The sequence below is a fragment of the Desmodus rotundus genome, chromosome 5, assembly GCF_022682495.2.
Source record: "Desmodus rotundus isolate HL8 chromosome 5, HLdesRot8A.1, whole genome shotgun sequence".
NCBI classification, from domain to species: Eukaryota; Metazoa; Chordata; class Mammalia; order Chiroptera; family Phyllostomidae; genus Desmodus; species Desmodus rotundus.
The window spans coordinates 48308039-48320927 of NC_071391.1; the positions used below are offsets into that span (position 1 = coordinate 48308039).

A 12889-nucleotide genomic window follows, 5' to 3' on the forward strand; every position below is an offset into this window, starting at 1 on the left:
ATTCAAAAGCTCTAACATTCATGCAATTCAAGTCCCAGAACTAGCAGAGAAAAAGAATTGATGCAGAAACAGTTTGTACAGAGATAATGTCTGGGAAATCTCCAAAACTGGTTAGAAATCAACCTACAGATTTAAGAAGCTCAGCAAATCCCAAACCAAAAAACGAAAACACCCACAAAGGAACCACATTGCATCGTAGACAGACTTCTGAACACCAGTGTTAGAGGGAAACACTAAAACGTGGCCACAGAAAGTAAGAAATTTTTCTTTTAATGTAGCAACAATAAGACTGAGAGCTGTCTTTTCAATAGGAACTATGGAAGCCAACAGACTATGGGATGACCTCTTAACAATGCTAAAAGAGAAATCTTCCTAGCCTAGAATTTTATACTCACCAAAATACTCTATAAAAGTAGAGTTCATGTTAAAGTCTCTCAGCAAAATGGGAAATCGAAAATAACATCCTCAGCTTGATAAAGGGCATCTATGAAAAATCCACAGCTAACGTATTTAATGGTGTAAAACTGAATGTCTTTTACTTACTTTAAGATGAGGAAGCAGGCAGCCTATCGACTCTCACCACTTTTATTCAATGTTATGCTGAATGTCCTAGCCAGTTGAAAAAGGCAAGAAAAGAAATAAAGGACATAAATCTGGGAAAGGAATAAATAAAAGTCATTATTCATAAATGATATGATCATATATGTTAAAAATCCTAAGGAACCTAAAAATGCTACTAGAATTAATAAGTGAGTTTAGCCAGATAATAATATATAAAATCACTGTACAAAATATCTAATTTATTTCTGTATACAAAAAAAAACAATTGGAAATTAAAAAATTTTTAAGTGTCATTTGTAATGGCATCGAAAACAGTTATTGGTGATAAATTTAATAAAATGTATGCAAGATATGCTCAAACTATAAAATAGTGCTGATAAAAATTAAAGAAGACCTAAATAAGTAGAGAGATAAATTATAACTATGGTTGAAAAATGCAACATTGTTTAGAGGTCAGCTACGCCCAAATTGTTCTATGGAATCAATGCAATCTCTACCAAATACGAGCAGACGTTTTCTGTAGCAACTGCAGAGCTGATTCTAAATGTGTATGGAAGTGGAGAGGACATGGAAGAGCCAGAGCAACTTTGAAAAGAAGAAAATTGGAAGGACATATGCTATATGATTTTCCAGATATTCACATAGAAAAAAGTAAATCTTGATCTCAGCTCAGACCATGTACAAAAATCAATTCAAAATGCATCATAACCTAAATATTAAAAACTAAAACTATAAAACTTCCAGAAGAAAACACGGAATATGTCTTTGAAAACTTGAGGTAGGCAAAGATTTCTTAAGAACTCCAAAGCACAATGCACAACAGGAAAATAAAGATAATAGGCTTTATCAAAATTAAAAACTTCTCTTCAAATGACATCACTAAGAAAATGTAAAGGGAAGCCAAAACCTGGGAGAAAATAGCATGCATGTGTGTGTGTGTATATATACACATATGTATATATATTCTACAACTCATTAATAAGAAACATTTTTTAAAAATAGGAAATATTTGAACAGACACTATGAAAACACTATACTCTATGAATGGCCAATGGACACTTAAAAAGATGCCCAGCATCATTAGTTATCACGGAAGCACAAAGAAAACCATAATGATCCATGACTACACATTCACTAGAATGAATGGCTAGAATTAAAAGACTGGTAATGCCAAGGGATGGTGAACATGTGGGACATCTGAATGATAACACGGGGCTTGTCAAAATATAATGCAGTGAAAGCAGGGACAGAGTTACTTTTCGATGAAGGACACCTACCACAAGACCCAGAAATCCCACTCCTTGGTATTTCCCAACAGAAATGAGAGTTTAGTTCTACACACATGCATAAAATTGTTCTTGTGAACTTTATTGACCACAGCCCCAAACTGGAAAAAACCCAGATGCCCCTCAACCAGTGCATCAGTATGCATGTCCATACAATGAAATCATTCCTATACTGAAAAGCATGAGGCATTGACACATGCAGCGAGACTGGTGACTTTAAAAACATACTGAGCAGAATCCAGACACAAAAGAGTACACCCTCTATGATTCCACTTACATGAAACTCTTTTTTTAATGGGGTTTAAAGTTTTTTCATAATTTTATTTGATCATATTTTTTTTCTTTCTTTTTCCATTACCATTTAGTCCCTTTACAGTCCCTCAAACCCTGGAATCACCACAAAGTTGTTAATTTTAAAAAAAAATTATAGTTTATATTCAATAATATTTTGTATTAGCTTCAGGCCTACAGCATGGTGGTTAGACAATTGTGTACTTTCCAAAGGGTTCTCTTTGATGTTTCCAGTACCCACCTGGCACTATACAAAGTCATTACAATATTATTGACTATATTTCCCATGCTGTACTTTACACTCCTATTTTGTAACTACCAATTTGTACTTCTCAACCCCTTCACCCTTTTCACCCATTCCTTCAGCTTGCCTCTGTCCTGGCAAACATCAGTCTGTTCCCTGTACCTATGAGTTTGTTTCTGTTTTATTTATATACTTTGTTCTTTAGATTCCACATATAAGTAAAATCATATGATATTTGTCTTACTCTGACTGACTTACTTCACTTAGCATAGTACCCTCTAGGTCCATCCAAGCTGTTGCAAATAGTAAGATTTCATTCTCTTTTATGGCCAAGTAATATTCCATTGTATATATGTACCACTGCTTTTTTACCCACTTGTTTATTAATGGACACTTAAGTTCCTTCCATTTCTTAGCTCTTGTAAATAATGCTGCAATAAACATAAGGGTGCATATATTCTTTCAAATTAGTGTTTTGGGTTTCTTTGGATATATACCCAGAAGTGGAATCACTGGGTCATAAGGCAGTTCCATTTTTAATGTTTTGAAGACCCTCCATACTGTTTTCCATAGTGGCTGCACCAATCTGCTTTCCCATCAACAATGCATAAGTGTTCCCTTTTATCCACATCCTCACCAACATTTGTTATTTTTTGATTTATTGATGATAGTCATTCTGACAAGTGTGAGATGATAGTCTCATTGTGGTTTTAATTTGCATTTCTCTAATGATAAGTGATGTGCACCTTTTCATATGTGTATTGGCCATCTGTGTGTCTGAAGAAGTGCTTATTCAGGTCCTTTGCCCATTTTTAATTGGATTGGGTTATTTATTTATTTATTTATTTATTTGGTGTTGAGTTGTATGAGCTCTTTACAAATTTTGAATAATAACCCTTTACCCAATGTATCATTGGAGAACATCTTCCCCCATTCAGTCAGTCATCTTTTTGTTTTGTTGACCATTTCCTTTGCACTGCAAAAACTTTTTAGTTTGATATAGTCCCATTTGTTTATTTTTATATTTTTGTTTCCTTTGCCAAAGGAGATATATCAGAAAACATATTGCTAAAACAGATGTCAGAGAGTTTACTGGCTATGTTTTCTTGTAGAAATTTTATGGTTTCAAGTCTTACATTTAAGTCTTTAATCCATTTTGATTTTATTCTTGTATATGGTGTAAGGAGGTGGTCTAGGTTCATTTTTTTTGGCATGCATCTGTCCAATTTTCCCAACACTATTTATTGAATAGTCTGTCTTTACTGATTTTGTGTTCTTGCTTTCTTTGCCACATATTAATTGACCATATAGGTGTGAGTTTACAGTCAAACCTCAGTTCTCAAACATCTTGGTTTTTGAACAGTTTAGTTCTTGACCAAGTTGTTCATAGAAAAAAATGCCTTGGTTGTCTAACAAAACTTCAGGTCTTGATTCCTGACCCAACAACCCTTTCATGATGATACCTAGATGATCAGTCATGGGTCTCTCTGGTGACAAACAAAGGAGATTCAGTTTTTGAACGAATTACTTCTCAAACAGTTTTCCAGAATAAATTAAGTTTGAGAACCAAGGTTCCACTGTATTTCTGGGCTCCCTATTCCGTTCCATTAATCTATGGGTCTTTTTATGCTAGTACCATGCTGTTTTGATTACTATAGCCTTATAGTATAGTTTGATATCAGATAGCATGATACATCAAGGACCTATACACCAAAGGCCCAGGCAGCTGACTCCTGATGGTGTGAGGTCAGCAGGGTGGGGCTACATTGAGTTGGGAAGGTGGGGTTATTGCATTCCCCCAAGGCTGATGCAGTATGGAAGGGAGTGCTTTACCCAAGAATTATGGTGTGGGAGAGGGACACAGAACAGGGACCCTGTAAGTTGTTCTTTCAGCTTTCTCCTTGGAACCACACAACCCACCACTGTAGTCCACTCTGAGCTACCTTCCCTCTGCCAGGGAGCCCAGATGAGATTCTGCAAATGAGATTTTGAGCACTTGCCCTTTCAGAGGGTGCCTAGGTTTCTATCAGACTCTCATCTCTCCCTGGTGGACAGAATCCCTGCTGATTTTCACAGCCGGATGTTACATGGGCTCCTCTTCCCAGCTGTGGTGCTCTGGGCTGGGGAGCGCAGCCTGGAGTTGAGATCCCATACTCCTTAGTGAGGACCTTTGCAGCTGAGCTTTCCCTTCAGGTTCTCAACCACTGCATGTGGGTGGGGGGCCAGCCCTTTTCAGGTCTCCGCCCTTCTTACCAGTTTCCAGGTAGCTTCTTCTGGAAATCCTTGGTTACAAGACTTTTGTTCAGCTAGTCTTCAGTTAGTTTTCAGGTTGATTGTTCTATATTTTAGTTATAATTCCAGTTTGGTCCTGGGAGGAGGTGACTGTAAATTCCAACCACCATCTTGGATCTCCCCAAAATTCTCGAAAAGATAAATTTAATCTATAGCAATAGAAATCAGATCACATGTTTCCCGGAGCTAGAGGTGGGAAGAGGGAATGACTGGAAATGGGCAGAAGTGAATTTAGGGGTTGATGGAGATAGATTATTTCTTGATTGTGGTGCTGGGTCCAAGGGTATATACATTTGTTAGAAATCATCAAATTGCATACTTAAAATAGGTGCATTCTATTACTTGAATATTTTATCTTAATAAAGTTGATTTTTTAAAAAACTACATCTAGAGAAAAAGGAGGTGAAATAAAGAAGTTGGGGGTGCATTAGGTCTGGGTTATTGACTGGCCATGGATAGAGTTAATGAGAATCCAGGGATGAATTGCCAATAAGCTAAGAGGATGTGGTGATGAGCTGACCTATTTGGCTACTGCCTATAGTCTTTGGGATTATATTTCTATCAAGCAAAGGCAGAGCTTTGATGAACCTGGTAACTGTTGCCTAGAACAATTTCAGGGGAATAAAGAATGTATTCAGAGAGGTGGGAGTTGGCTATTTCTTTCCAAGTGCAATGGAAAAGCTCCAATACTAGATTGGTCACCTGGAAGTAAATAAGAGACTATAGACCGGTCATGAAATGCTGTGACAGGAGATCAGATGACCAGTCCAGAACAGGATCACAGTATTGTCAAATTGCAGCCCGAGTGCATTCCCCAAATGCCGAGTGTTTTATGGTCGGTGCTAATTTTGCAGCTGGCAATCTGACAATTGGAATGTGGATATCCAAGAACAGTTAGAGGAACTGAGAACACTTGACACTTTCAGCCTGTCTGAAACATATCCTACTCTGTTCTCCCAACTGCCCCTCCCCAATAAGTGTGTAATTTTTATCCTTAGGGGGGCCCTGCAGGAGCTATGGCTATAATGCAAAGGTGACGGGGTGACAATGTGCAAATAAATTTTAGGGAAGAAAGGTGCCTGTTGCCACATCCCAAGAGTTTATTTTTCATCAAGGTCTGCAACATTGGCCTTTAAGGAAATGACAGTATCCATCCAGTTGTTCCAGCACTATTTCTTAAAAAGACTTTTGTTCCTCAGTGAAGATTCTTAGTACCTCTGCTGAACATTCGTGACATTGCTGAAAAGAATAGTTATAGTAATATCAGGAAAGGCAGATTTCAAAATAAAACAAAAGAAAGCATAAGGGGTAAGAGGAACATGACAAAATCACAAAGGGTTCAATTATACAAGAAAACATAACAATTCTAAATATATCTGCTCCTACCACTAGAGCTTCCAAGTACATGAAGCAGAACTGATTAAACTGAGGGGAAAATAGACAAGTATGCAATTATGGTTGGAGACTTCAATTATCCCCTTCTCAATAATTAATAGGACAAGTAGATGGAAAATCAGTTAGGACAGGAGGGCTAAACAGCACTATCAAACAACTAGACCTAATGATACAATAGAACACTCCACATGACGTTTTCAAGTGCACACGGAACATTCACCAAGGTCGAGCACATTCTGAGCCATTAAATAAACCTCAAAAGTTTTAAAAGAGTACAAATCATAGAAGTATATTCTCAGACCATATTGTAATTAAACTAGAAAACAGTAACAGAAGGATATTGGAAACTCCTCCAAATATTTTGAAATTAAACAAAATACTCTAAATAACCCATGGTTCAATTAGGAAGTCTCAAGAGAAATTGAAAACACATTTTGAATGGAATGAAAATGAAAATGCAACATATCAAAATTTGTAGGAAATTGCTAAAGCAGTAGCTAGAGGGAAATTTACAGCTAACTACTTATATTAAAAAAATAAGAAAAGTCTTATATCAACAACTTAATCTTCCACATTAAGAAACTAGAAAAAGAAGATCAAATTAAACCCAAAGTGTGTAAAAGGAATAAAATTAGATATTAGAGCAGGAATCAATACAATTGAAAACAGAGAAACAGCTAAGAAGAATTGATGAAACAAAATGCCAATTCTTTGAAAAATCAATAAAATTGATAAACCTATAGCCATATTAACCAAGAAAAAAATAGAAGACACAAAATACCAGTATCAGGACTAAAAGGGGGACATCACAGGCATTGAATGGATAATAAGGGAATATTACAAACAGCTCCATGTCCATAAATTCTATAATTTGAGTGGAATGAATAAATTCCTTGACAGGCATAAACTACCAAAACTCATTCAAGAAAAAATAATGTCAAACTCCTGTATCTATTAAATAAATTTATTTTATACTTTAAAATTTCCCTTAAAAAGAGAATTTTAGGCACAGGTGGCATCACTGGAAAATTTTACCAAATATGTGATGAAGAAATAACACCATTCTACACAATGTTTTCCAGAATATAGAAAAAAAAATTTTTTCTCAACTCATTTTACAAGACTAGCCAGCATTAACCTAGTACCAAACCAGACTAAGAAATTACAAGAAAACTACAGACAAATCTCTCTCATGAGTGTCAATGCAGAAATCCTAAGCAAATCTTTATAAATTAAATCTAATATTATTTGATTCAATAAAAATATGAAAGAAAAAATCTAGCACTATTTAAAGAGGATAATATACCATAAGCAAGTAGAATTCATCGGGAATACAAAATTTGTCTAATGTGCAAAAATCTGTCGTAAAACCCCACCATACTGACAGACTAACAAAAAATGTATTTAAATATGAACTTAACAAAATTTGTGCAAGATATGTAGGCTAAAAACTACAAAACACTGGTGAATAAAATCTAAGAAATTCTAAATAAGTGGAGAGATCCTGATGGAGAGGAAGACTCAATATTGTTAAAATGTCAATTGTTCCAAATTTGAGATGTAGACTCAACACAATCCCAATCAAAACCCCAGCAAGTTGGTTCTAAAATTTATATCAGGAATTAGAACACCAAAACAATTCTAACAGAGAATAACAAAGCTGGAGGATACACACTACCTGATTTCAACACTATCAAGTTACAGCAATAGAGACAGTGTGGCATCGGTGAAAGGGTAGACATACTGAGCCCAGAAATAGACACAAATATGGTCAACTTGTATTCGACAGAAGTGCAAAAGCAATTTGATAGATTAAGAATAGGCTTTACAACATCTGGATGTATATATGCAAAAATAAGTGAATCTCAATCTAAACCTCACACCTTATCCAAAAATTAACTCACAATTGTTCTTAGACTGAAGTGGAAGGTATAAAATTAGAAAACTTCTTGAGACTTCCTTTCTTCCATAGGGCAAAATCTGCATGATCTTTTGTCATGAATATTTAAATATGATATCAAACAGTGCAATCCGTAAAAGAAATTGATGCGTTTAATCAAAATTTAAAAACTTTTGCTCCGCGAGAGACACTATTAAGAGAATGCAAAGACCAGCCACTTATTGGGAGACACTATTTGCATATCACATATCTGATAGACTTGCACCTAGATTATATAAAGAACTCCTAACATTCAGCAGTGGGAAAACCGACGATCCAATTAAACACCAGCAAAAGGGCAGTTTGAACTGCCGTGCGATGGAGTAGGCGGTGGGATCTCGCTGGGCGTCTGACTATCCTTTCTCTGCTTGCTTGTTTGAGCTTCAGCAGAATCCGAAATGGCTGGCGGTAAGGCTGAGCAACACTCCGGAAAGGCCAAGACAAAGGCGGTTTCCCGCTCCACTAGCGGAGAGCCAGTTTCCCGCGGGCTGTTCATCCACACCTGAAATCCAGGACTACCAGCCGTGGACGTGTGGGTGCGACTGCTGCCGCGTACAGCGCCGCCACTCTCGAGTACCTCACTGCAGAGGTACTTGAATCGTTAGGAAATGCATCAAAAGACTTAAAGGTAAAGGGTATTACTCTTCGTCATTTGCAACTTGCTATGAAGGACTGGACTCTCTCATCAAGGCTACAGTTGCCGGTGGTAGTGTCATTCCACACACCCACAAATCTCCGGTTGGGAAGAAAGGATAACAGGACACTCTTTAAAGGATGCCTGGATTTCTTGTCATCTCAGGACTCCAAATACTCTAACAGCACTGCAGTGATGATGATTCCAGTGGACTGTATCTCTGTGAAAAACACAATTTGCCTTTTTGTAATTCTGTTTGGGCAAGTTGGAAGTTTAGTTAGCATTCCAACCAACCAAATTTCTGCATTCAATTCTTAACCATATTTAAGGGTTACTGTGGCTTCAAAGAAGCTATTGATTCTGAAGTAGTGTGTTTTGATTGGACTGTTTTTAAAAAATTGGATTTTAATTGTGATACAGAAGTTATAGTAACAAACATTTGGTTTTGTACAGACATTATTTCCACTCTGGTGGATAAGCTCAACAAAGGTCATATCAAAAAACAAAAACAAAAACAAAAACAAAAAACCAGCAAGAGATCTGAACAGGTCACACCAAAGAAGATAGAGATGGCAAATGAGCAAGTGAAAGATGCTCAACATCATTAGTCACAAGGAAATACAATTAAATTATATTACAACCATACTGAGATACCGCTACACATCTATTAGATGACCACAATTAAACAGGAAGCCAGACAATACTAATCACTGCCAAGGATGCCTAACAACAGTGGCTCTTGTTCATTGCTGGTGGGAATGCAAAATGGTAAACAGTTTATCAGTTTCTCTTTTTTTCTAGACCAAAGAGTTCATTTAGTTTTTTAAAATATACTTTATTGATTATGCTATTACAGTTGTCCCATTTTTTTCTCCCCTTTTTCCCTCTTCACCCTGCACCATCCCCACCAGCATTCTCCCACCTTAGTTCATGTCCATGGGTCGTACATGTAAATTCTTTGGCTTCTCCATTTCCCATACAATTCTCAACTTCCCCCTGTTTATTTTGTACCTACCATTGATGCTTCTTATTCCCTGTACCTTTTCCCCCTTTCTCCTCCCACCCCCTTACCCTCCCTGCTGATAACCCTCCATGTGATCTCCATTTCTGTGATTCTGTTCCTGTTCTAGTTGTTTTCTTGGTTTGTTTTTGTTTTTGTTTTTTGGATTCAGTTATTGATAGTTGTGAGTTTGTTGTCATTTTACTGTTCATATTTTTCATCTTCTTTTTCTTAGATAAGTCCCTTTGGCATTTCATATAATAAGGGCTTGGTGATGATGAACTCTTTTAACTTGACCTTATCTGGGAAGCATTTTATCTATCCTCCAATTCTAAATGATAGCTTTGCTGGATAGAGTAATCCTGGATGTAGGTCCTTGCCTTTCATGACTTTGAATAGTTCTTTCCAGCCCCTTCTTACCTGCAGGGTTTCTTTTGAGAAATCAGCTGATAGTCTTCTGGGCACTCCTTTGTAGGCTACTGTCTCCTTTTGTGTTGCTGCTTTTAAGATTCTTTCTTTATCTTTAATCTTGGCTAATGTAATTATGATGTGCCTTGGTGTGTGCTTCCTTGGGTCCAACTTCTTTGGGATTCTCTGAGCTTCCTGGACTTCCTAGAAGTATATTTCCTTCACCAGATTAGAGAAGTTCTTCTTCATTAATTTTTCAGGTAAGTTTTAAATTTCTTGCTCTTCCTCTTCTCCTTCTGGCACTCCTATGATTCAGATGTTGGAATATTTCAAGTTGTCCTCGAGGTTCCTAAGCCTCTTCTTGTTTTTTTTTTAATGTTCTTTCTTCATTCTATTCTGGTTGAATGTTTATTTCTTCCTTCTGCTACAAATTGTTGATTTGAGCCCCAGTTTCCTTCCCTTCATTCTTAGTTCCCTGTATATTTTCCTTTATTTCACTTTTCATAGCCTTCACTTCTTCCTCTATTTTGCAACCATACTCAACCATTTCTGGGAGCAACCTGATCACCAGTGTTTTGAACTGTGTATTTGATAGGTTGGCTATCTCTTTATTGCTTAGTTCTATTTTTGGAGATTTAATCTCTTCTTTCATTTGGGCCATATTTTCTTTTCTTTTCTTTTCTTTTTGTCTTGTCATGCCTGTTTTATAGTGAGGGGCGGAGCCTTAGGTAGTTGTCAGGGTGGGGAAACCTACATAGCTGCATTGTGGCACTGAATGTGGGGGAGGGGATGAAAAGGAACAATGCCACTTGCTGGGCTCTCCATTTGCTTTCAGTCACTTCCCCCGCTACACACAAGCAAACTGGGCCCTTCTGGTGCTGATTCCAGGGTGGGTGGGTTTGAGTATATTCTAGGACCCTGTGGGTCTCTCCAGCGAACTCTCCTGGGAGGCTGTGAGTTTCTCCTGCTGCCTCAACCCCCACAGGTTTTTTCAGTCAGAGGTTTTGAGGCTTTCTTTCCCCATGCTGGAACCCTGGGTTGCGCAGTCTGTCTCACTCCCCAGTTGTTTTTCATGGCTTATCAGCACGCAAATGTGGGACCGCCCACTTCGCCAGCTGCCTCGTCACCTGGTCCTCCAGCCACGACCTTGCTGCACATCCTCTCCACCCCAGCTGCCTGTCTCCACCCCTCCTACCAGTCTGGACGAATGTTTCTTCTTTAACTCCTTGGTTGTCAGACTTCCATACAGTTCAATTTTCTGGTAGTTCTGGTTATTTTTTGTTTTTAAATTTGTTGCTATACTTCTTTTGACTGTGTGAGGAGGCAAAGTGTATCTCCAGTTTACCAGTTTCTTATTAAGCTAAACATACACTAACAATGTACTGAGCAATAGGTTTATAAGTTCAATATTGAAGCCATATTTTACCCACTGATACAATGTGGCAGGAGGGCACGTTATCTCAGTCAAACCGAAACCCACAACCTCAGTCCATTTGTGATGAAATGTCAGACATTTCAAATTGAGGAATATTCTACAAAGTGCCTAACTCTAACTTTTAAAAAAATTAACCAACTTCATTTTTTAATTAAAAAATTTATTTTTTTGAATTTATTTAAAAATTAACAAATTTTAAATCTTAAGAAGTTGTAGACTCACAGCAAAATTGTGCAGGAATCCGCATACATTCCCTATCCCACAAACAATGCACAACGTTCCCCACTGCCGACATCCGGCACCACAGCGGTACATTTGCTATCATCTACAACCTACGCTACACAGCATTGTTGCCCGAAGGCCACAGTATGCGTGAGGCTTCGCTCTTGGTGGTGTGCATCCTGTGGGTTTAGACAATGGTTAATGATGTGTCCACTGTAATAGGATCATACAGAACAGTTTCACTATCCTAAAACCCTCTGTGCTGTGCCTGTTAATTCATCCCTAACCCCTGGCAACAGCTGATCTTGTTTTTTTAGTGCTTCCTTAAATTTTTTTTCTTTAGATTATACTTGGTATACAATATTTATTAGTTTCAGTTGTACAGCATAGTGATTCGACACTTATATACCTTACAATGTGATCATCACAGTAAGCCTGGTCAGCACCTGTCACCAAACCAGTGATCTTCTCTCTGTGTCCATAGTTTGGCCTTTTCCAGAATACCATATAATTGGAATCATATAGTATGTAGCCTTTTCTGATTGGCTTCCTTTATTTACTAATATGCATTTAAGTTTACTATTCCTCTTCAAAAGTGTCAAAGTCATAAAGATAAGGAAAGGCTAAGAAACTGTTCGTCTACTAAGGAAACGTGACAATTCAATGCCATGTGCTTTCCTGGTTTAGGTGGTTAAATGTAATGGAATGGAACAAGGACATTAATGGAAAAACTGGAGAAATTTGAATCAAGTCAGAAACTTAGTTACTAGTATTTCCCAATGTTATTTTCTTTTTGTTGTTGTTGTTGCTTTTTTAAAAAATATATATTTATTGATTATGCTATTACAGTTGTCCTATATCCCCCCCCACTCCATTCCATCCTGCCCACCCCCCTCCCTCCCACATCCCCCCCCCATAGTTCATGTCCATGGGTCATACTTATAAGTTCTTTGGCTTCTACATTTCCTACACTATTTTTACCCTCCCCCTGTCTATTTTCTACCTATCATCTATGCTACTTATTCTCTGTACCTTTACCCCCCTCTCCCCCTCCCACTCCCTTATTGACAACCCTCATGTTCTAGTTGTTTGCCTAGTTTGCTCTCGTTTTTGTTTTATGTGTGGCTGTTAATAACTGTGAGTTTGCTGTCATTTTTACTGTTCCTATTTTTGATCTTCTTT

General features: G+C 37.5%; 1 pseudogene; it reads left to right on the forward strand.

Annotated features, from left to right (window-relative positions):
* Positions 1-8406: 8406 nt before the first annotated feature.
* LOC112316032 (histone H2A.Z pseudogene) lies at positions 8407-8764 on the forward strand (annotated as a pseudogene).
* Positions 8765-12889: the final 4125 nt, after the last annotated feature.